Source organism: Staurois parvus, unplaced genomic scaffold (assembly GCF_062004578.1).
Source record: "Staurois parvus isolate SC_StPar_1 unplaced genomic scaffold, SC_StPar_1.0 ptg000091l, whole genome shotgun sequence".
Taxonomy (NCBI): Eukaryota; Metazoa; Chordata; class Amphibia; order Anura; family Ranidae; genus Staurois; species Staurois parvus.
In genome coordinates, this window is record NW_028317887.1 from 2,847,892 (window position 1) to 2,874,636 (window position 26,745).

A 26,745-nucleotide genomic window follows, 5' to 3' on the forward strand; every position below is an offset into this window, starting at 1 on the left:
TCCTAGGCCACCCTTTCCTTATCTTCATTACATAAGAAGGAGGGGTTGGTGTAGTTCACAGAAGATTGCTTGGGAAGCTGATAACATTAGGGGTCTATTTATAAGAAATGCACTGTGAAAGGGCTCAGCATTCACACAGTCATTAAAAAAATAAACCCCTAATTTGTCTAATACGCGGTTTTCCTATGATCATAATTTAATGGCTATACTATAGTGTTTTTCTGACAGTGTTGTGCTCTCAGAAAAAGTGCTGCTGCCCATAGATGCATATGTGTGGCATGTGGGAATTTAGGCCCACCCTCTTAGCTGCCACACATATGCGTTACTACACTAGATGGAGCTAACGATCATAGGAAATATACATATTAGACACATTACAGAGATTATTCATGGTAGCTGTATGAATGCTATGGTACAGTGAATTTTTCATAAACGGCCCTCTAGAATTTCATTTCGGTATACTGGAAGTTGGAAAGATATTGCATTTCTATCTATCAAGAGGTATTTTCTGTATTCTATAAAGTAAGGCTGCAAGCAGATCTAATCATTGGTAAGCTGCAATATATAAAACTTCTATTCATAAAGGGTATCCCCACTTTTGTGGGGGCAAAAAATAGCAAACTAATATAGCGTATACAATTGCTACGCAAGTCATATTGTGAATGAATGTCAATCTGCATCACTGTAATTTTCTGTAAAATGCAATGCAATATGGCAACTGTAACGGAACCGACCCAGACTGCGCTTGAGTACTTCCGTTAGAATGCCGCTTCCCCGTCCGAACACCGACAACAGACACCACAGCCGACCATACAAGACTAGACGACACCAGTCTTGAAGTAAACCAGGAGGTAGAATGGTTTATTTGAACATAGATACAAGATATATGCTGTACACTCAGGGGACAGTCCCCCTCCCTGCATAATGACAAAGGGTGGGGCAATCTACATTTAGTAACAAGAGACATGCAGGTATTCAAACTTCACACCAGCAGACAGTCCCATCAGGAGGGAGGGCTGCTGGAGACACTCCCCTACTAAGCTAATACACATAAACACATACATCCCATAATAGTTCCCAAACCAGACAAACAATAGAACAATGGGATGCAGCCACATAACATTAAACAATCAACAACCCCCCACCCCAATATTAGGACAGATCACCCTGTACCCCTAACAGGCACAGGGTGATTTACACATAAGAGGGATATGGGGAGCTGAGAGGGGTCTTCCCACCTCTCCAAAGTAAGCTGGGTTCCATGGGCCCTCCACTGAAAGTGACTCCCGTCATAGCAACTTAGAGGCATTCTGTACACAGATGGTGCACGGAACACACCCAGAAATGTAATTTCTTGTTTAGATGATTGGTTTACTAATTTTATCTGAAGTCTGCACTAAGATACAAGTCAGATTTTGGGCATCCCCAGCAACAAATATGTCATTTTTGTAGAGATACACCCAAAGGGATTAGAACCCTGCAAGTGCTGATTGATCATTATAAAATCACCTCAATTCACATCCATTTTTCACATGGACACAAACAAACAGCTATTTCTTCAAAATAAAAAAAGGAGGGAATCTATAGCAAAGTTTGTTAAAATCCATGCAGTGTACATAGATAACCCAGAGGTGATTTTTTTTCTAAACAAAAGTGGAGTTACTCTTTAACCTCCCTGGCAGTATTCCCGAGTGTAGCTCGGGGTAGTTTCAGTACCACAAGCGGTAACCCCAAGCTACACTCGGGAATACCATGTGGTGCTGCTCCGGGATCACTCGATCACTTACCTTGTCCTGCACTCCCGCGATGTCCCTCCTGCAGTGTCCCCAGCAATGTAATCTGGCGGATGCCGGCATCTGTCATCTGGGTTCCGTCCCCTGCGAGCGTCAGGACGTACAGGGGACGGAACGGCGGGAAATTAGAAAATTACAAAAAGTGACATTCATTAAAATCACTAACATCACATAGTATAACATTACTGTATCAAACCATTTCACATATATTTTGTCCCGAGTGCTTTGTCCTGTGCCCTGCCTGCATTTTTACTGTTCTTTCTGCCTGGAAACGTCCATGGCATCCAAAAAGCGTCCCTTTAGGTCAAAAGCAGTTTTAGACCAGCTAGAGAACAGCGATAGTAAATTAGAACCACTTGCAGAATTGAGTGATAATGATTCGTGGGGAAATTCGTCATCAGACACTGAAAACGATTTTGCGACTTTGCTCAGTGATGTGCGAACTTGGCGCTATATTTCAAATTTCAGTGTTTTTGGTTTGATTATATTATTGCATTAAATTTATTATTATTATTTTTATGATTATTTATTAAATTATAATTTATGATTTCGGGTTTCAAGTTTTATCCTACCCGGATGTTTACTAGACTCTTGTTCGGACAGATTTCAGTGAGTTATTCCTAAAAATTACAGGCCTACAATAAACAAAATACATATTTCCATGCAAAAAAATGTACCGCTTTGAACACAGAAATATGGACATAATCAGACCGCTAGGGAGGTTAAGTTTATATATACTTTAAGATTTTGTAACGTCTTGGTTGTATGTTCTGCTTCTGATCACTATAAGTCCTCATGCACACTGGAGGTTTTGATAACGCTGGTAACGTTAGTTGTGTAAAGGCACGTTAAAAACGTGAGTTTTTCAGCTTTTTTTAGCGTTTTTGCATTAGCGTTTAGCTGCATTTTCCTGCATTAGCAGTTTTAGTGTTTTTTTTGATCAAAAAAAATCCCAAAACGCCGGTTTGTGGCGTTTTACCACATTTTTCAGTGTTAGAGTGTTTTCAGAGCTACAAAACTCCTCTAGAAATCCACTAGTCCTGGGTTTTTTTTCCAGCCAAAAATGTCCCAGCCAAAAAACATTGATTATAGTCTATGTGTGTATGGACACATAGGATAACATGTTTGGGGGTTTACTAGCTGTAGGAAAAAACGTCAAAAGCCAAAAACAGCAGCTGTAAAAACTTCAAGTGTGCATGAGGACTAAAGAACAAATAGGCGACCAGAACATTGCTTGCATAAATCATTACATATTGTGCTAATAGTCATTTGTAGCTTTACATAAGGTTATATTTTAAAGTTTTCCCAGAATAACACATTAGCATTTAACTTTGCAGATCACCTGTTCCAACATTCCCAATTCTTGACTATCCCGGTACAGCACTAGAAACCAAGGTCTGTTTATTACATCAAGTCCCTCGCCCCCTTTATAAATAGCTGTAGGATGGATGTACAAACATGCACCTTCATGGAAAGTTAGCATCTACTTACCTTTTGTTTTTGGACTTTGGAATCCATTTTAAACTTTGGAGCAGAAACCACAAGATGCATGGTATTATCTTTACTAGCTTTAAAAATATAATTTGTGGCCATTTTAGATTTAGTTTTACATTCTCTTGACTTAACTTTTCTTGTCACCATGGCTTAGCCCTGCCAATTACCATTCCACTGTACAATGCAGTTGGCTTCAATGGCGCTCTCACTGGGGATGGCAGTTGATCATGCTTTGTCATAAAATTCAGGAACGTTAGGTGCCAGTAGCACCTAAAAACTAAACCAGATCAGAGAACGGCACATTATTGCAGGCATCTTTTATTTGCTTTTTGGCAACATTTTTACTTTCACATTTTAAAATATAGTGCAGGTTCACTTTAAAGTAGAACTGTAGGCTATGGGCATTCAAATATTTACATATTCCCTGGGGCAGTAAAGTTTTTGAAGTCAAGTCTCAACACTCTACTCTCTCCCCTCTTCCTATGCACCTGCCCTATGTTTATACTACAGATTAGAAGGCTGGCTGATGGCCAGCTCACTACTGACAGGGGTGAGGAAATGCTCTATTTAGGGACCATTCACATTGCCGTGGTTTGTTTCTGTGTCCATTATTCCAATGCAGGGTAATGTGCACTATGTGTTGTGATGTAGTGCATTGCTATTCATTCTTAATGGCATCTTAACTCACCTTTTAAATTGTTGCAAGGCTTGGTACCACACAACTTTGTGTTGTGTTGAACAAAGAACCAGCAAACACAAATGCTCCTGCGCTTGGGGATGGACTCGATGCTACAACCACATTAAGAATGTCCTGGAACATGCACACCTTGCTGCCCTCAAATGGACCGGGGGAATCCAAATATACTGAATGGGGAAAGAACAAAAAGAGGGCGCACAAGCCTAGTGCATTACCATAAAAAATGTTTAATAAAAAATAATAATAAAGTAGGTGTTGTACTCACAAACGACAATATAGTCAAGGCACATCATAAAAGAACAGCTGGATCAACACCGCGCTGAGTAACAGTCCGCAATAGGGAGTTTAGACATCCAAAAGGCTGACGCGTTTCGAGGACTTGCCTCTTCCTCTTCCTTTGTTCTTTCCCCATTTTGTGTTGTGGTGCACTGTGTTGCAGAAATGGTGCTAGCCTGATTTTTAAAGCAGATGCCCTAGAGAATAAATTGATGGTTTTTGCATTTTTTCATTTGTGCAGTATTTTTTAAATTTTTGTATGCATTCATTATTTTTTTAAAAATTATTTTTACACTGTCACTTAATTTTTTTTTAATCACTTTTATTGCTGCCACAAAGAATGTATACATCCCTTGTGACAGCAATAGACACATGATAGGTATTTTTATGGAGGGATCTGGGGTCTATGAGACCCCATATTCCTCCTCTGCACTTCAAAGCATTTAAAACACCAAGATATGTGTTTTTGGATGCTTTCAGATTTCTAAAAATGGCACCGTAAGTTTCTGAGTAAACTGGAAGTGATGTCAGGTCATCGCTTCCAGTTTACAATAAAGGAGAGACAATCAAAGCCAACTCCGTCTGGTCTGCTGGCGTATCGGCTGGCTGGTCGCTTGGGACTCTTGTTAGGACTGGAGATTTCGAGAGAGTGGCTATAGGTGGCGGGGGACCCCTCCCACTGCTTGTACAAACAATCGAGCGGCTAGTAGCCACTTTGATTACTTGTACAAGAGAGCCAACCAACCACTCTAAAAAATGGTTCCAGTGTGATGCCTGCAGCTGCAACTATCTAAAGTCCAGCAATGTATGGGCACGTTACTGGTCCGAAAGTTTAAATAATGATGCCTGTGTAAAGAGACATTGATTTCTATAGTGGTTTGTACACTACATTCACACATGTACATAGCTTTAGTTTAAAACACCATAAAAAGAGTAATGCACCTGGAGGCTTTTATCCATCCTCTGCTTTATATCTAGGTTGCCACGACAACAGTTATTTCTTATTTATGAAAGTAGTACACTGCGGATGTATTACTAAACCTTCATTGATTATGTGACTTTAGAACAATTATTTTTGGTATGCTACCAATTTTTTCTTCTAAGTCTAGCTTTAAAAAAACTTAGTAAAAACTGGAAAACAGACATCTCACACAAGGGACAGCTATAATATTTCTCTATTAAACTTGAATAGAGTGGGAAATAGAATACAAGTCAGATGCAGTTGCCAAATCAAGGAAAGTAAGTGACCTTTTTTCTTTAGAACTTATCCACACCCTTGCTGCCATCATATATATTTTTTTAAAGGTTTGATGCTTTATTATGTGTACTTACAACCTTTTCATCAAGTAGACTTAAAGTGCTATAAAAGAGGTTTAAGACTTGGTGACATTCACTTGTATATTTGAAAAAGAGGTTGAATACTTAACATCATATTCTTTATTGTGTCTATGATTCCTGTAGCTATGGAGACTGGGTGAGATGAGGTCATATTTGGTATCTAGGTAGCACTAGGACTTGTTTTTTCTGTACATTACTGTGAATCATTGAGAGCACAAGTAAACGTATTGTCATTCATTAATGATATGCATAAGTGCTGCAGCATGCCCCTTTCAGGTCAGTTGTTCACTTTATAGTTTGAAACAATATAAAAAAAATGTATTTTATATATAGTTTATACATGAAAATGTAAGGTAGAGCAGCAAATCTACAATTTTAAGAAAAGAATATTCCTTTCTGTGTGTTTAACCGTGAATTTTGAAAGCCTGACCCACCCTGGATATATCAGTTTTAGGTGGACCAAGGTGACGGTCTCTTATTTTTCTTGGAGACTCCAGCTGTACAATGTAGTTACTAGTTCTGACCTCATTGCTGCACTTATGAAACTTAATAACATTCTCAACTGTCTCACTCCTTGTACAGTATTTTGTAATAGAAAATAGGAGAAAAAATAGCAATAAAAAATTGTGTCAAATCTCTTTCTGTAAGTGGTTGTGACTGGAAGCCCAATTGTAGAGGACAGCCTTTCCCAACCTTTTGAACACAGAGGAACCCTTGAAATAACGCTCTGGTCTCAGGGAACTCCTGCTAAAAATGATTATATCTACAACTCATAATACACCAGTGTAATGGTCAGTGGGAAGAGCGCTCACTACACTTGTGGTCATTGGGATTAATTACCCCCTTATAGATAACTAAAAAGATCAGTGTTGTCAGTGGTAACTTACCTGAGAAGCAGAAATTGCTCATTGCTCAAGGAACCCCTGGCAACCTCTGGAAGAACCCTAGGGTTCCATGGAACCCTGGTTGAGATACCCTGGTAGAGGAGATCAAGAATAACAAAAAGCACAACCCATACTTTTTAGTAAGCAAAGCATTGTTCTATTTAAACTTGTGTGTTGTCATAATTCACAGTAAAACATGCGTTTTCACAATGCGTGACACTGAGGGATGTCAATAAGCCCTGAGAAAAGAGTAGGTTGGACTGGTGGCTGTGTCTGGATGAAATACTGAAGCAAACAGGTTGTGTCTCGTGTATGCTTTACACAACTTTAGTTAGCCTGGAGTGTATTTTTAAGAAAAACTATTTGGATATTTACCTTGTAGGTCTAAATCTAATGTATTGTTTATTACTCCAGATCAATAGTACATTGTAAGTAAAATGAATGTTGAGATAACTTACTAATGTTAAAATCTGTGTAGTGGTTCTGAGATAAAATGACCATTTTTATCTCTGTAAGTGCTGGCTGTGCCTCCACCCCAGGCAGAAGCCCAATTTATGGACTTTCCTATGGGGGATTTACAGCCAGCTCTGAAACCACCACCCACTCTCAATTTTGCATCCCTCCATGTAATATTGTAGCCTTGTGCTACCTTACTTTTACAGAAAAAAACTATGGCTTGTACTGATAGATAACTGTGTTTACTATGCTTCATTTAATGAATGAATAGGAGACTATGCACAGAAACATTTATTCATTCATCTGTAGCGCAGCTGAGGCTGCAGAAAAAAAGGACTCTATGGCCTCATTCCCTTTCCCTGTCTGAAAAAAAGAGACATCAAGGGTCTGTTTAGACCCCTGATGTTTCACCACCCCCCTCCCAAAAAAGTAAAAAATAAAAAAAATAACATTGTAAAAAAAGAAACATAGTAAGGTCTTGTTCACATAAGACATACTGTAGTGTATGCCTGTGCGAAACCATGTTTATCCACACAGGGATGCTCAGGTGTTCCATTCATTCCGCTGCAGGCAGTACCAGTGATGTAAATTGGGAAGCAGCAGCTGCATGGACACAGTTGCTGCTCTTGATTTGACAGGTGTGGGTGCATGTCACTGAACTCACACTGTCTGTGTTTGGGGATGTGCACCTGCACCCACACAATGTGAAATTGGGAGCAGTGACTGTGTCTGAGCTGCCGCTGCATTCTGTTTGACATGAATGGGACTGCCTGCATAGGGATAAACATAGAAAACCTGTTCATCCCTGTACGCATAAACACGGCCCTCACACTGGCGTACACTTTAGTACACCCTATGTGAATGAGGGATTTAACGAGAATTGTGTAAGTTATGTTGTGTTCATAAAAAATGGAGATAGTGAGCGCCCCTAAAAGGCAGCTGCTAAAACACCAAAAGGTACCAATATAAAACCTTTAAAATAAACAATAAATATAATAAGAGGTGTAGCGCTGGAGATGATGATATTTGTGCGATTTCAAGCCCAAAAACCTATGGGGTGTGCTAAAATGTCCTTCTGGTAGAGTTCAAACATAGGTACATAAATGAAACAAAAATGAGAATAAATCCCAAGGTGATATAAACAACAGCAGACAAGCTCGTGACGCCAACCAGTGGCTAAAGTGCACACTCACCGGAAGCGCATGAGAAAAGCGCATGTGATGTAACCATCGAGGTATCTGTAGATGGGCAGGTCACTCCGGTGAACTTATCCTCTACGGTGTAGTCATCAAGCTGTAATAGGTTGTCTGCTGAATCCAGTGGTCCCCTTAAGGATACATATGGTACTCAGCCTATGTGCAGGACTCCTGTACCTCTGGAAATGCTGTATCACTGGGGCAACCTGTAGGCTTAATAGCTCCATATAGGAGCCAGAAAACAGGTGCCCATAGTGTAGTAGGTTCAAAAACTTTATTGGAAAAGTAGTGCAGTAGACAGGGTGTAGTTACATCTAAAAATAACAGGATTGCAGCACACTAACCCAGAGTTAAGATGGCCACCGGGCTTCCTCCAGGCAGTGATGTCACGTGCTGTCAGGTTCCTCCTGAGGCCTTTTGTGCAATGGCACATCATCAGAGGGAGAACTGGTCGGTAGGTTTAAAAACTTTATTGGAAAAGTAGTGCAGGCTTGCAAGAAAATAAATGCTCTGCAGCTATACAACAGCTGTAATCTGATCACCACCCACAAAAGATCCAGTGAAAACTTTAATTCAGGGTCCCCTGTCCTGCTCCTGCTGTCAGTCAGTGCTCATTAGCTATTCGTCTCCTTGTTTCATTGTGGTCAGAAATTTGTGTGTGTGTATGTGTGTGTGTGTGGGGTGCGGTGTGTGTGTGTGTGGGGGGGGAGCACAGACACACACTGGATCTCAGCTTCTACAGCATTTAGAAGGATGGGACAAAATGCTATACAAACTTTGTACTCTAGGGGACTGGAGCAAGAAAAAAAATATGAGGTTAGACCTCTTCTTTAATGTACCTTAATTATTAGTAAATTAACTTGTGATGAAACCAATAAGATAAGCCTCACTCTGGCAATTAGCCATGTAACTAATGCTGAGACATGTGACTTTGCAATGGAGAAGATTAATGCTGATTGGCTGCTTAAAAGTGAGTCTCCTAAGCCCCTTTGACTGAGGCCACCAATAATGGTCCCTTCCCCACACATACAGAGTGCCTCTGGTGGCATGCGTTAGACCAATGTACTGCTTTAAGATCTACATATTAGGGTAAGTCTAGATGGCTACATAAAGATACATGACGAACCTCTCCAGCTGTGACAGAAGAAGGAGGAAAACTGCCAAGGTGAGTGTAAGTAGATTAGAGGGACCCTTTGTAAAGATGCTCTAACATTGCCCTGAATGGGAAAGGTCAAGTGGATTGTGTCTTTTTATAAGGTCCATTGAAGCTTGTCTACTTTGGGCTGAGCTTACAGGTTATGCCAAGCACAGGGCAAAGGATCTCTATCAGACAAGGTGATATTAAAACAGTTTGCACTTCATGAAGCAAAACAGCAGTATATGTGCAGAACTGCTGTTTATTGGGTTAAAGAAACCTTTAATTAGTGTGAAGAAGTGTTTTTTGGCTGCTCTAAGCACAGTCTGGTTCCAGCAGGAATCAGACAGCTACCCTTTTAGCTGCCCTTTCTCTCGCCCACACAGGTTGAAAATTGCTGAAGTGAGACAGAGGGAAGGTCTTTTGTTGTGTAAAGAAGCAGATAGTGCCTGTTTCAGTCCTGAACAAATGTGAAATTGATTGGATTCCAATAGGTGTTGTTCACAAGAGTATTCTCTAGTCAGTCTTTGCTTCTAGGTGCGGCAATAGTAAATTTAAGATTGTGGGGAGAGTGTGTCCAGGCCTGCAAGGCCCATTCAGACAGGCCACCAAGCTAGACTGATGCCTGAGAATTGGAGATTGCGAAGGGACAGAGGAAGTCGCATCCAAAGAGACCTGTGTGGTGAGTTAAGCAAGTAAAAGTCTGTATGTGAGCAGGCAAGAGTTCTAGTCTGGTGGCCAAAGCAACCAGTTAACCAGAATGGCTGATTTTGGGGCAGTTCCTCCTTAAGGAGGAATATAGAAGGCAAAGCAACAAAATAGCCAGGAGGCTAAAATACATTTGTGTTCATTTTTATGAAAACAACAAAACAACTCCTGCATGGGCATCCTGGTGTTTTAAATGAATAAAAGTGGACAAAAAATCAAAGTGTATTCCTCCAAGTGCACTATTGAGTGCTTGGAAAACTCACCATTTCAGGCTAGATCTCACAAAAGCTGCCATAGGAGTACACCTTTCTCACATCTCTGAGCACGTGAACCAGAAGGCAACACCATTTCCACCTAGACAAGTATTTTAGAATCTCACGCAATGATCACCCAAGCAAACTTTGCTTTCCAAATTACCCAAAGTCAAGGTGAACTACATTTTACTTAAGATGATTAACCCATTTTTTTTACTTAGACTTTCTTACATAATGTTAAGGTGATTTTAATGGCTCAGTATAGGCTGTGGAAAGCAGTCCCTGGGTATTAGATGCAGCAATTAAAACATGAGCATTTACGCTTAGGAAACCTCAGTGAAGATGTTCATGCTTGAAGTTATCTTGTACATTTCAAGAAACAGCCATGCTTTGTGAGTGCTTGTTTCTTATGTACTCTTAATTATACCCTTGCTGTGACTTGCCCAGGAGAACAGATCATTCAGTCCTTTCAAGCCACATAAAAGGCATACGCTTTTTCTTGGAAAACAGAAAAAATTGGGCTGAATCTCCAAAGCTGGAGAAAAAAAAATTAGCAGAAAATTGGAGTTGTGTGCCATACAATATCTACCAACTGGGCTTCACTTCTCATTTTTCAGATTGGTCAGTGTTCAGTTCAAATTTCATGACTCAACCTCGGTGTGTTTCAGTTGACTATATTAAAAACCTTAACTCCTAGATTGTAAGCTCCAAGGAGCAGGACCCTCCTATCCCTCTTGTATTGAACTATATTGTTGCTGTATTGTCTCCCTTTATACTGTAAAGCACTGAGCAAACTGTTGGCGCTATATAAATCCTGTATAATAATAATAATAATCATAACTCCAGGAAAACAGTGATATACACAGTTCAAATAGGTATATGCCAATACAGGTGTACCTCGGTTTACAAATGCCTCGGTTAACGTAATTTTTGGTTTACGAATGAAAATCCATTGAAAATAATGGCTCAGTTTACACATTTTTTTTGCAATACGAACGTAATACTGTAATTAGTTTTCAATGCATTTACAATTTTTTTTTTAATCATGTCCATTTATGCCTTTAAAGTGCACTTTATAAAGAGTTTTGAACAGATAAAACTTTTTTGTTTTACTTTTTTCTGACCTCCAGAACGGATTAATTTGTTTTCAATGCATTTGCAAAATTTTTTTTTTAATCATGTCCCTTTATGCCTTTGAAGTGCACTTTATAAAGAGTTTTGAACAGATAAAACTATTTTGACTTTTTTCTGACCTCTGGAATGGATTAATTGGTTTTCAGTGCATTTACAGATTAGTTTTTAATCATGTCCCTGTACAGTATTTATGCCTTTAAAGAGTTTTGAACAGATAAAATACTTTTTTTGAACTTTTTTCTGACCTCTGAAACAGATTAATTGGTTTTCAATGTATTCCTATGGGACACCGCATTTCAGCTTACAAATTTTTTGCAATACAAAAAGTCCCGCAGAACAAATTAAATTCGTAAAGGTACGCCTGTATATGTCATTATATCTTACCTATGTCTTATATATCTTACCTAAAAAATATTATCAATTTTGTTCATTCACTAGGATTTTGGGTCCCTGTCAGACAGCATAACTCGCACAATGACCTGACATTTTAAATTGTATCTTGGTCAACACCATGTTGATTATAAAGGGAGGTGCAGCAGCAATCTGATTAGGCAGATTAAACCTGTTTTTTTATCTGCCTTGTTCTCTTAGAAGTCTTATATACTGTTTCTGAATTAGATAGCTAAGATATATACACACTGATAGTGTCATATTCCAGATGCAGTTCACTCAATTAGTAAGGAAAATCACTTTTTTGAAGTTTATATGAAATGTGACATTTAGAAATCGGTATATAAAAGGTCAAAATTGATATTTGTTTATTGAAAAATTTAATTATGACTGTTTTCTGCATTTATTATGCTGCTTTGGTAAATTTCTCTATTCATTTTTGACAGAGGTAAAATGATCTTCTGAACCCTAAATGTGTTTATAGATTTATGCAATTTATAAAGATTTTCTGTATTGTAGAACCCAGGCCATCTCCTTCAATAGAGGAAACTGGGAGAATAAATGTTCTTCAGGATGAAATAACTATGAAATGAAAACTTTTTTTTACTAATATTTATAAGAGTGTGAGTTTATCTAATAAATAGACATTTATTATGTCATACTCCTACAAGTATTACACATCAGTTTTTTGTGCAGAGTGCAAGATTGGTCACCTGTCCTGTTGACCTACCAGGCAGTTAATGCCATTGGGAGATGTTCTTGTCAGGCACGTGCCAGCAATGCAATGGGTGATGGGACCCAGCAGGCACCTAGCCATTACTAATTTAGTCCTATGGAGGGATAACCTTTTCTCTGTTATGCTGTTCCCCTGTTACTTATTATACCTGAATCTGGTTCTGTTTCCTAAAGTTCAAGTAATAGCATTTTATTTAATTGCACCCAGCCTTCTGTGCTGTCACTCACATGCCTATTGAGTATACTTATAAAATACCTTAGATTATTATAGAGCATAGTATGAAAGTTTGAATTCAAGTTAATGGCCTATTTAGAGCAGATTTCTTTTAGGAAGGAAGGTGGACTGAGCTCAGCTGGTCTTGCTTGCACTAATTTTTGAATCAGATGGGAAAACTTAACTTTGTGTTGTCATTCAACTCCAAATATGAACACGTACACTGCATGGTATTCTCTCCTAACAAGCCATTTTTGGTGTAAGCCCTTAGGGTAATCAATATGACCACTGATTACAGCAATCATGAGATTCTTGTCCATATAGAGCAAACGTGATAGAGATAATGAACCTTGGATGTGCCTATTTCCACAAAAGGATTTGCCAACATCTCCATGCAACTATATATCCATGAAAAAGGGAACAGAACTTTTTCTGCCTGTGCCGAACATCGACACATTGACCCAGTAATGGAGAGGACTGTGGCAGATCTTGGCTGTTTATTGAGATTATGTATGGCTGCAGTTGTACAGTTTCTCTCGACCTTACTAAATACTGAGGCTAGGCTAAAAGAGAGACAACAATTATTCCTATAACAATGGACATCTGTAGTTCAGTTTTCTAACCTTCACTAATACTTATTTACCCTCATTACTGTAAATACCCTTCAAAACAAAAAGGGAAAAATAATTGGTAGCAGATCCTGCAAATATGGGATTGTACTGGATTTCATTACTAATTGTATCGAAATACATAAAATGAGTTGTTGAGTTACTGCTATATGTCAGTTATGCAGTTGTATTTGTTATACATGGGAATATCACACCGATAACTCTGAAGATTACACTCTGTTAAGAGATTAGAATTTGTATTATTTGATGTTTCAATTTTGGGTTAAAGAATAGCCAGCTGCTAAATTGCAGCTTGTGAATGTACATGTTATGCACTTAATTTGTGACGCATCAAGAGAGAATCAGTAAAATTTGTAGTAGACTTGCCACTTACGGCTGTTACTGATGTTGACTGAGAGAACCTAATTAGATGATGTGCAAGGTGTTCTTTTCAATAACTTGACTCATATCTGCTGATTAGGCAGCAAGTAGAGTTTTTGCAAAGTGCCTAAAAACAGTTATTTGAAGCAGAATTCCACTAAACACAATTTACATCTAAACAGGCCACATTACAAAACTCCACTGTAATTACAGAAAAAATTACACGTGTTTCTGTACAAAGAAAAACCACAGCCTGATGTATTAAACTGCAAAAAGAAGAGCTGTTAAATGAGAGAATTTCTTCCTACATGTCTCATTGTTGCATGCAAATGTATAAAAAACACTACATGCTACTTAAAATGAAGGGAAAACAATACACCGTTTTATCAGTTAAGCTATAACACTGTCTGTGTTGCTAAGGGAATCGAGCAAATGTCATGGTCTCAGGAAATAAAAACGATCCTTCTATGTCCTTATCTGTGTTGCTGAAGATTTTATAGGACTAATCACATTCTGTAAAAAAAAAATGTTAAAATTATGTATATTATGCCAATCCCTCGGCTGGCTTCCTATTACCCATCGGATAAAATTAAAAAATGTAACAATACCATATAAAGCCATTTATAACTCTGCCCCAAATTACATCACCAATCCTGTCTCCAAATATCACCCAAACGACCTCCTGCTCTCTAGCTCCCTTGTCACCTCCTCCCATGCTCGTCTTCAGGATTTCTCCAGAGCTTCCCCCATCCTCTGGAACTCTCTACCCCAATTTATCAGACTATCGCCTACTCTACTCACTTTTAGGCGATCTCTGAAAACCTATCTTTTCAGGGAAGCCTATCCTGCCCTCAGCTAATAATGGAATCTTCTACTCCTCCTACCAGTCCATTCCCCACATACCATTTGTACCACTAGCCCCTCCCTCTTAAATTGTAAGCTCCAAGGAGCAGGGCCCTCCTAACCCTCTTGTATTGAACTGTATTGTTGCTGTATTGTCTTCCGTTATATTGTAAAGTGCTAAGCAAACTGTTGGCTCTATATAAATCCTGTATTATAATAATAATATAGAATGTTTATCCCTTGCAGGACTGGAAGCGAGGTTTACATTAAAATAGTTTTATTTAAATGTAGAATTAAAAGAATGAAGTAATGAAGAATCCTGAGCAGCAACAGTTTTGGAGCTGACATCTAAGATGCATGCTCCTGAATGCATTCATCCTCTGTTTCCTCCTTATTCCCCCACGGTTACATTTCTGCTTTTATTTTAGGCTTTTGTGCTACATAAATCTTTTAGTAAAGATGTCCTTTAAAGCTTTCCTGCTCACTATAACACATGATAAAATACTTCCCTTGCGTGATATTAAGTGACTAGTGCTGCACAGCCTTTGCATGGTCGGTCCATATTTATGGTGGCTCTAGCTGTCCAGTGAAGTATGTCCCCAGTAATAAGAATAAATGAGGCCACAGTATGCACGCTCAGTAGATAGAGGACTGTCAAATACATTTTTGTGCAAAGACCTTTGGAATGGAGCTGAATGCAGTGCTTAAGAAGGGGACAAGAGGCTTTAAAGAACAACTTCACTAAATGTAAAACCACATTAAGTTTGCCTAGGTTTGTCAGGTACCCGCTTCCACTTCTGCTGGAATCGTCAGGTGATTCAACCGTAACAGACACCTCACAGGTCCCAGGAGGCTTCAGGGTCCATTCACAAAGTACAGCGCAACTCGCACATGTGCAGTGGGAAGCCAACTGTGAAGCTGCAAGAAGTCACAGCCAGCTTCCCACAGTAAGCATGCCGGCACTGGGGACACAAAGTCTGGTGTAGAACCAGCCCAAGTGAGGACAGAGCTGGTTCCCTGGATGGATAAGTGTCCTTTTAATAAAAGTCAGCAGCTACAGTGTTTGTAGCTGCTGACTTTTACTTTTTTTTACAAAGGCTGAAAATCTATAATACACCCATACAAGGGTTTTATCCTGTAGTTGCAATCTTTACTTGGTAATTGGCTCATGTTTCTTGGGCCAATTGCAACTCAGCACACTAAGGGGTTGATTTACTGAAGGCAAACAGACTGTGCAGGTTCCCAGAGCTTAGTTAATGTGTTAAAGCTTCACGTTGAAAAAATACCCAATGAGGCGCAAATAAAATTTAAAAAAAGCATTTTTCCTTGCATTCAGTAAGTTCTAACCCCTAAAAGTATTTCTGTACTTGATAGGTTCCTTGGCCCATTACAGTGCTAGAAGATTGTATTTTTTTTTAAATTACCTGTGCATTTTTTACATGTTCATAGGTCCATTGTCCTTTTGGAACTTCCATTTATATTTTACTGTGTTTAATAAATAGTAGCATTAGATTTTTTTTAACTCTGCTTTATCGTTCAACTGTACAGACCACCAAATGAGTAAAGCAGAGATGATTTCTGGTTTTCTGAGCATGGACAAAAAAGAGAAAAACAACATAATCAGCAAATTTTGTGGCTTGGTACTTCACCCTCAGGCTTGTTGTCTTGGCCACTGACCCACAAGTTGCATTATGGTAAATACAGCCTGGAATGGTTGAGATGCCAGTTCATTACAATACAGTTGAATTTATTCATATATAGATAAAAATACTAGCAATAGATATTTCAGAATTCATCAAATGAAGTTTAACCTTTTATTATTTGAAACTTTGTGAAACTTTTATCATCAGCAAATGTATATCAAACCACCTGCCACAATGACTGCATCTGTCTTGGACTTGGCATAGATATCGAACCCAGAATCCAGCCATCTGTTGTGACCAGAACAACTGCACTGTGTAACATTGTAACACTGGTGAATGGAAAGAGTGATAACTAAATTTAGACAGCCAGACTTCACTAGAGCCAGTTATTTGTAATTATTGGCATGACTCATTCTTTTTTTGTAATCTGCAATTAAAATATCTGATCCCAAACTGTTCTGTTGATTGTCTAGCAATAGATATAATCACTGGCTATAAATTCCAAAATTCCATATAACCATGGGCTCTTCATTTTACAGGCATTTGCTTAAAATAAAACAAAGCACACTATAACAAAAACTGCCAATCTAAAAAAAAGTGACCACATTTCACAAATGTTTGATTTTTTTAAGGATTAACAAGTTTACCTTTAGCTTTAACTTTGCTTGACCTATTCATAGTTAAGATACCAGAGGTCAGAATGAATAAGTACTATTTTATTTTATCACTTTGTGTTCCTCTTGCACATTGATTGGAAGTAACTTATCCCACACTCACCGGCTACTTTATTAGGTACGCCTGTTCAGTTGTTTGGTAACACAAATTGCTAATCAGTTAATCACATGGCAACAACTCAGTGCATTTAGGCATCTAAACGTGGTGAAGATAACTTGCTGAATTTTAAACCGTGCATAAAAATGGGAAAGAAGGGTGATTTAGGTGACTTTGAATATGGCATGGTTGTTGGTGTATGCTGGTCTGAGTATTCCTGTCCTGCCCAGAGCTGGCCACATCTGCCTACAACAACTATCTATCATCCTCCCTGGACACTCTTGCTCCTCTTTCTACACGCAGAACCAGGCCTTGCCTGTCACAACCCTGGCAAACAGTTGACACCAGAAGTCTCAAGAGACGCAGCCGCACTCTTGAGCGAGCATGGTGTAAAACTAAATCCCTGAAAGACTTTACCCTCTACAAATCCGCTCTTCTCAAATACAACTCCAGCCTCCACACTACTAAGCAAACCTACTACAACACTATCATCAAGACCCTCTCGTCCAATCCTCATCAGCTCTTCTCTACCCTTAATTCCTTACTCCACCCCCTACTGCCTCCACCCACCAACTTACTTACTGCACAGGAGATTGCCAGTCATTTCAAGAAGAAGATCGACACAGTTTGTGATGAGATCTCCAGTGTCAAGCTTCCTCCTCTAACTAACATACCAGGCCCAACACCAAACTCAACACTCTCCTCCTTCGATCCTGTTACCACTAAGGAAGTTACCGAACTCTTTTCCAAGGCCCACTTCACCACCTGTTCTCTGGATCCTGTTCCTTCACGACTGTTGCAGCCTTCATCCTGCTCTGTCCTAAACTCTCTAACCCACATCTTCAACCTCTCACTCTCCATGGGCACCTTTCCCTCCCCACTCAAACATGCACTCGTTACCCCCATCCTCAAAACACCCTGGCTGGACCCCACCTGTTTGAATAACCTAAGACCCATCTCCCTGCTCCCGTTTGCCTCCAAGCTTCTCAAGCGCCTTGTTCACAACCTTATGAACTGCTACCTCACTGACAACAACCTTCTTGATCCCCGATAGTCTGGCTTCCGCCCACAAAATTCCACAGAAACTGCCCTACTAAAACTCACTAATGACCTACTAACTGCTAAAACCAATGGCCATTACTCCATACTCATACTCCTTGACCTTTCTGCTGCCTTTGACACAGTTGACCACCCTCTCCTCCTCAGTAAACTCCACTCCATAGGCCTCCGTGACTCTGCTCTCTCCTGGTTCTCCTCTTACCTTTCTCAGGTCACTTTCAGTGTCCCATACAACTCCTCCTCCTCCGCTCCTCCTTCTGTTGGGGTACCCCAAGGTTCTGTCCTTGGGCCCCTCCTTTTCTCTCTCTATACCTCCTCCCTGGGCGAACTGATAACCTCCCATGGCTTCTAATACCACCTCCATGCTGATGACACCCAGATCTATCGCTTCACTCCCCAGCTCACCCCCTCAATCTCCTCACGTATCACAAATCTACTAAGCGACATATCAGCATGGATGTCACATCACTACCTTAAACTCAATCTTTCAAAAACTGAGCTTGTAATATTTCCTCCTCCCCAATCCCCCATTCACGACTTTACCATTAAGATCAACAGCACAACCATTGGTCCTTCCCCTCATGCCAGGGTGCTAGGCGTAATCCTAGACTCTGACCTCTCCTTTGGGCCCCACATCCACTCACTGGCTAAATACTGTCGAAACAACCTCCGGAACATTTCCAAAATCCGCCCCTTTCTGACCAATGACACCACAAAACAACTTATCCACGCCTTGGTTATATCCCGCCTTGATTACTGCAACTCCCTTCTCACTGGTCTACCGTTACACACGCTATCCCCCCTCCAGTCTATTATGAATGCTGCTGCTAGACTCATACACCTTACCAACCGATCAGTGACTGCTGCCCCTCTCTGCCAATCCCTTCACTGGCTTCCACTAACCCAGTGTTTCTCAACTCCAGTCCTCATGGACCCCCAACAGGTCATGTTTTCAGGATTTCCCTCAGATGAAACAGCTGTGGTAATTACTAAGGCAGTGAAACTGATCAAATCACCTGTGCAAAATAATGGAAATCCTGAAAACATGACCTGTTGGGGGTCCATGAGGACTGGAGTTGAGAAACACTGCACTAACCCAACATATAAAATTCAAAATACTAACCACAGCTTACAAAGCCATCAACAACACTGCCCCTAGCTACATCGCCAACCTCATCCACAGATATCATCCAAATTGTCCACTCCGCTCCTCCCAAGATATCTTCCTCTCTAGCTCCCTCATCACCTCCTCCCACGCTCACCTCCAGGACTTCTCCAGAGCCTCTCCCATCCTCTGGAATTCCCTACCACAGCATTTCCAGTCAGCCCCCACCCTGTCTGCCTTTAGGCGATCTTTGAAAACTCACTTCTTCAGGGAAGCCTACCCCACCTCCACCTAAGAACTGTACTTGAATCATCTCCACGAGATCATCCACCGCAGCTATCACCTTTTGTATCACCTCCCCCTTCCTTTAGATTGTAAGCTCCATGATTAGGGCCCTCACATTCCTTCTGTACTGAAATGTATTATAATTGTACTGTCTCCATTATATTGTAAAGCGCTGCACAAACTGTTGGCGCTATATAAATCCTGTATAATAATAATAATATGGCATGGTTGTTGGTGCATGCTGGTCTGAGTATGCCAAAAACTGCTGATCTGCTGGGTTTTTCACACACAACCATTACAGAGAGTGGTCCAAAAAAGAGAAAATATCCAGTGAGCAGCAGTTGTGTGGACAAAAATGCCTTGTTGATGTCAGAGGTCAGAGGAGAATGGGCACACTGGTTCGAGATAATATAAAGGCAACAGTAACTCATGTCAATATGGATGAAAATCTCTGAGGAATGTTTACAACAGCTTGCTGAATCTATGCAGTTCTGAAGACAAAAGGGGGTCCAACTCGGTACTAGCAAGGTGTACCTAATAAAATGGCTGGTGACTGTAGATATAGTGCCTTGAAAAAGTATTCATACCCTTTAAAATTTTCCACATTTTGTTATGTTACAACCAAAAACATAAATGTATTTTATTGGGATTTTAGTGATAGACCAACACAAAGTGGCACATAATTGTGAAGTGGAAGGAAAATGAAAAATGGTTTTCAACATTTTTTACAAATAAATATCTGAAAAGTGTGGTGTATTCGTATTTGTATTTAGCCCCCCTGAACCAATACTTTGTAGAATGACCTTTTGCTGCAATTCCAGCTGGGTATATCTGTATCAGCTTTGCACATCTAGAGAGAGAAATTTGTGCCCATTTGTTTTTAAAAAATAGCTCAAGCTGTCAGATTGGATGACGAGTGTCTGTGGACAGCATCAGTTTGAAGGTTTTTCAGGTGCAGGGCCTTCCTGATAAATCAGGGCAGTTACAATCTCCTCATGATACTCCTGATCTGATGTAAGTAAAGTGATCTCCTCCAGCTGACCTAATGTGCCAGAACACAGCCATTGGCTGAGAACGCTGATCCGGAGCTGATCGTCAGACCTTTTTCGGTCATGCCCCTTCGGTCCAGCGGCCGTACACACGGGCAGAATGTCGGACAGTTTTTCTTGAACCGACCGATGCCGCCCGACATTCGGCTCATGTGTACTGGGTTTACCTTAGTGCTGATTAATGAGTACCCTTACTGATGTAATAGGAAAGTGAAGTAAAACTGCAATAAAGACATTAGTACAGTGCCTATCTGACTGCATATTATTGTGATTTCAACTGAGTTTCAATATGTGGAAAAGTATGATTACATGTATGTAATATATACAGCATGTATTGTTTTATAGGTAATAGTGTTTTAGACTGTTGTCTGTCCTCTAAAGCAGCATGTTTTGTCTGTTTCCAACAAGCAGCAAAGGTGGATTAATCACGTATTTGATCAATTTTCTGCATTTATATGTATTTCTGGGAAGAGCTCCACATCCCAAGCTGTTTTGACGGGGCCTGGGAGCTATCCTTGACGTGTGAACCTGGGCTATAGCTACAAAAGCTCACTCTTTGATAAAGTCACAGCTGGTCCCTTGTGGGATCAGCATTACACACTCTTCTGTGACTGCTGGAAATAAATGCATCATGCTGTGCTGTGGTTTCTGTCTTGGAGTTAGAAAACATACAAACCATCCATATGGAAGTGGCTGCTGCATTTTCATTCATCTGATGACATGTGCTTTAATCCCCGGTGGAGTTAAGGCTTTAGCATCTAAAGCATGGGTAATTTAATAAAATATTATAGCCGGTTGTAGTCTTCGTTCCTGTTAACATGGTGTTATACTTAAACGCATCAGTAACACTATGGATGATATTACATGCTAAAGTAATTCATACTCCTATCAACTCCTAGTTATTCCTGCCCCACTGAACTCATAAAAAGAGGAAGTAAAATACCTTTCCTGTAGAAAAGTGTGCTCTGGGCTTCCTCCAGTGGATTGGCAGATTGCCAGTGCTTCAGCATTGGTCACATGAACTTCACCAATATGAGTTGAGGAACTGATACTTAGGCAGAACTGGCAAATCAGCTGCATTGTCCAAACATCAGTCCTTTCCATTGGTAGAGACACATGGCCAATGCCACAGCATAGTATTTAAAATATTTAAAAATTAACATGTTAACCAGTTCTCCTATTTCTGAGAATCCTGTACCATGTATTTAAATCATAGTCTTTGTGTTATGATGGACAGGGAAACTAAGGTTTATTATAGAAAATAAGAATAATGACCTACCTTAAGTTAAACAGTAGGGTACTGGGTTGTAGTATTTAAAATATTTAAAAATTAACATGTTAACCAGTTCTCCTATTTCTGAGAATCTTGTACCATGTATTTAAATCATAGTCTTTGTGCTATGATGGACAAGGAAACTAAGGTTTATTATAGAAAATAAGGATAATGACCCACCTTAAGTTAAACAGTAGATTACTGGGTTGTAGGAAAAAATGAGAATGACTTGGCGCTCAATTGCAACCAAAACTTTGTGGGCTGTAGCAGGAATCTCATTCAGAAATATGTATTGTTCTTATTATTAGTATGGCTGCCTGGGACCCCATTTGTCCCCCTTGCTTCCTGTTCTGGTGACAGGAGTCAGAGGAAGTAGATAAAAAATCTCTCCAGAAGAGAGAGATGCAGAAAATAATACTTTTCTAATTAATACACTGCTCAAACAAATAAAAGGAGCACTTTTTAATCAGAGTATAGCATCAAGTCAATTACACTCCTGTGATATTGATCTGGTCAGTTAAGTAGCAGAGGGAGTTGTTAATCAGTTTCAGCTGAATAGCAGAAATGATGCTGCGCTACCCAATAACTAAAGAACAATCAGTATAAATTATTAATGATGAGGGAAAATAAAAATATAGAGGAAATAAATATATATGCAATCATAAATATTAAACATATAAGAATAAATCACATAACATAGACATATAATCGTGACCCAATAGGTGATCAATAAAAATACGTGACTAAAAATGGATAATGACAATCAAATATAAAATATAGATCTCATAGCATGTGCATAAACTATGTGAAAACAAAGTGAGCAAAACAATGTTGCTGTGCACAGCCTAATAATCTGTGTATCTTCAAAACATTGTGACAAATCCAGTGACCACTGCAACAAGTAATCCACCACCAGCTAGCGTGCGCGCTCACCTCCAGGCTGCGACCCACAAGGGGTCATATGGCTTCAACATACACTCTAAAACGAAGCTATTCCTGTATATCCCTTTGACTTAGATCAAGGCAATCCTCTTGGCGGAAATAGTAACACTCATGAGCGTACCAGCAATGGTGATGTCCCCTCATGGAGATGGCCAAAACTATCGCTTCATAAGTGGCCCCCACATGGAAAATGAAATGAGAGTACTTCCCATAGTGTAGCAAATAAAGGCGTTTATTGGATAAGAAAACAGCAAAGTGCCTACTCACATAAAAAACACAGGGTTCACAGACCCAAAGGCATAAAAACTGCAATAGCAAACAGGTGTATACACTGAGGTGTACCAAGATGGCGGCTGCCATCTGCGCCGGGAAATGCCATCACCACACTTCCGTCCTACGAGTTGCGTCACAAATCACATGACTTCCTCATGGCCCTGAGTGTCCCAATAGAACACCTGTGGGATATCATGTTTCGGTCCATCCGAGCAGTGTACAATAAGGGACAGAGGAAGAACTATTCTGGTACACTGGGTTATGCTGCTGCCTTGAGAAGAATGGATGCTGGCAAACAGGACAACCCAGTATAACACATTACATTCCCATCCTGCCTCAGTTCTTTGCTAATGTCCTAGAAGAACAGACATCTTTCCTCTGAGAGAAGCCACTACTTCTTACTTTTTCCTAACTTTTACAAGATATTCTTTCCAGTACCAAAAGTCTTCAGTTGCTGCAGAGCCAGTGGAGCTTATTTTGCTGCTTTTCGGATTGGCCTACCCTCGGCATAGCCTTGGAGGCCATACCTATATCCACTTCTTCCTGAGGGAGTCACGCTTGGTGTAATGTGTGAGTTATCGTTCAGGGGTGTGATGCACCCATCTGGTGAAACCCTGTCTCTGAAAACTCATACAGGAGTAAGCTTACCAGAGGAACAAAGTTTATTTGGCATGTGGTGATACCCTGCTTGGTCCACTGTCATCCTTCCAGATAATCACTGGTGAATAATAGGTTTGTCCCAGGGGCGGACTGACAACTCATGGGGCCCCCGGGCAATTGGGGATCATGGGGCCCCTGTGTCCTTGCCCACACTCAAAAAAGCCTATAAAAAAGGTACCAGGGACATTTCATGGGGCCCCCTACTGACCCCAGGCCCTCGGGCATTGCCCGAGTGCTCAAATGGTCAGTCCGCCCCTGGTTTGTCCTTAACCTTTTTGGATCCACCACCATCTGAGTGTATTTCCTCTCCCTCTTTGGGGGTTATGCTGTGTCCTGTAAAACTTTAATATGTGTTGCAGGCACTCCATGCTTTTTTAACTTTGTTGCGCATACTTCTTGGGGGCTAAGACATACCTTTTGATGCCACAACACTTTTACATTTTAACTCTCATGCTTAGTATGGATTGTGTTACACTAATTTTAGCACCGCAACACTTTTGCAATCGCCTTGTAAGGGCTATGAAACACTTAGGTGGTAACCCCACCCTCTACCAGTGCTGCAGTTTAGGATATCTTCTCCTTGCTACTGTTTTACAGTGACTTGGTCATGTATGGCATAACACTTCCTGCTCTTGCAGTGAGTACCTCTTGGTGGGAATCCTTCACTTGCCTACTTCATATGGTGGATCATAAGTGCAAGGTCAGTGATTCTGTGAGCCTTGCCAGCTTAAAATTGACTAACAGCAGTAGTGTACCATCTAAAGGACCTGACACTGGTAGCCATCATTTCCCTGCATGAGTCACAACACTTTTTAGAGACCTCATTAAAGGGATTGTAAAGACAATTTTTTTCAATTAAGAAAAGCATGTTATACTCACCTGCTCTCTGCAATGATGTTGCACAGAGTGCTGGAAACTTCCTCTTCTGGAGTCCCCCGCCACTGCTCTTGGCTCCTCCTTTTCTGTGTCTGCCACCATAGCAAGCCACTTGCTATGGGGGCAGTCATGTGGGTTCACTCCCGAACCGGGCTGTGTGCAACTATAGACACACAGATACACAGTGGGGTTTATTTACTAAAGCTGGAGAGTGCAAAATCAGGTGCACTTCTGCATAGAAATCAATCAGCTTCCAGGTTTTATTGCCAATGCTTAACTGTACAAGCTGAAGTTAGAAGTTGATTGGCTACCATGCACAGGTGCACCAGATTCTGAGTGAACCAGCTTTAGTAAATCCCCCCAGTGTGTCTCAGCCCTGCTTTCTGCTCACAGGATTTGATTGATAGCAACAGGAGTCAATGCTTCCCACTGTCTCAGCAAAGCCTGTGAGAGCAGGGAGAGACCAGATGCAGCTGGGCAAATCGCTGGATCAGTGCATGATTCAGGTAAGTGTTTAGGGTGGGTGGCAGTGCACAACAAATGGGAAAACATTTTTACCTTAATGCAGGGAATGCATTAAAGTAAAAATGTTTTAATGTTAGAACCACTTTAACCCTTTCACTTTAACCCTGCTCTTTCATAACCAGAGAGGAATTTTCTTTTACGTCTGGGTTTATGGGAAAACTTTAGCCTCTCAAAAAGCAGGAGTTGCAAGTGTGCATTCACCTTCCTCCAAAGTCCTTCTCTGTTTCACCTCTGGTTGCAGTTGCTTCAGCACAATCAGTTAAGGATGAAGAGGAATGCACCTTATCTGTATGTGATGACAGTTTGCCACCTGGTACCAGGACATTTTAGATGTTGGGGTCCAGAATGTGGTTTCCAGGGGCTACAAGCTAGAATTTAAATTCTGCCTCCATTTTGCATTATGTTATCCCACCCACTAAGACCTTCATGAGACGTTACAGGGTTTTTACTTAATTTGTTCACTGTTCCCAAAGCAAAAGGGAGCATTCTCCAGGTATAAACATTTTGCATGAAAACTGGTTAGTCATTGTTTCCATCAATCTAGCAAACTTTCTGGCCTCTGTGGATGCCTACTTGCATGTCCTCATTTTTTGATGCATCAGTACTTTCTGTGTTTTTCTGTGTGCACTCAACAGTACTAATGTGTTGCCCATCCTATTAGTCTATGCACTGCACCCTAAGTTTTCACCAAGGTGCTAGCTCCTTTACTTGTTCTATTTTGCTCTATAGTGGGATATTTGGGCAAAAAATTCTGAGAAAACAATTAGTGCCAATAATTGTTGGACTGTCCAGATCCTACAGAGGTTTATGTATATCCTAAATATTCAGAAGTCACTTGAACCATCTCATCACTTGAAGTATTTAAGCCTGATACTGGATATGGATATGTTCAAAGTTTCTGTTAATCAGAACTTTAGTGAAAACAGGCTACATTTTAAAGCTGAACTCCAGCCAAAAACATTTTGATACATACATATTCTTCAGTAGACACAATAGATAATAATCCACTTTGCATGCGCCAAATCATTTTAAACCTATGTATTACTTTGTAAAATATCATCACTGTGCTGCACATTGTCTGTACAGAGGGCAGAACTGTGAGTGGCACCCAGCAGGTCCACCCACTTCAGGCTGCCTGCAGAAAACCACAAAGGGGCAGATACAAGACCAGTTATCCTGCACAAGGAAAGAGAGCAGCAGTGACCTGTCTTCATTACAGGAAGTTCCTATACAAAGGAAGAGTGTAGGAGTTTATGCTGGATTACTGTACAGATCTGGAATAAGCACACAAAGGATCCAAAGATTTGGATTGGATAAGAATAAACATGGCCTTGTATTTCGGCAATATTTGTTTTGCCAGTATATATTAAATAAACTGTATACTTATTTAATGGGGTTATTATAATGAACAAGGTATATTAATTTTTTTGATATCAGTTTTATAATTCACTTACCAAAAATCTATTCTTTTACTTATATAAATGGCTGAGGCAGAAAAAGTGGCATTCCTGTCTTCCTTTTTAGACTTTGCAGTTTATAATACAGTTGAAGGCTCCAGTTCCCCAATTAGGAAACAAGACATCTTTACATACATTAGTTTAAAATTTTACAGTTTTACGTTTTTCAAGGCATTACAAATCCATTAGAAAGTAAGTGACGTACATATTGTTTCAGCTTAGTTCTATAGATGTCACAGCCTCTTCTGTCAAGGAATCTAATCTGTCATAGCTCACAGTTGCAAGTAAAAG

At 40.2% G+C, this 26,745-nt stretch overlaps 1 protein-coding gene across 3 annotated transcripts in view; it reads left to right on the forward strand.

Moving 5' to 3' along the window:
• ARHGAP24 (Rho GTPase activating protein 24) overlaps positions 1 to 26,745 on the forward strand; it is a 1,010,562-nt gene that overhangs the window by 564,341 nt on the left and 419,476 nt on the right. The gene's annotated exons all lie outside the window — the stretch shown is intronic.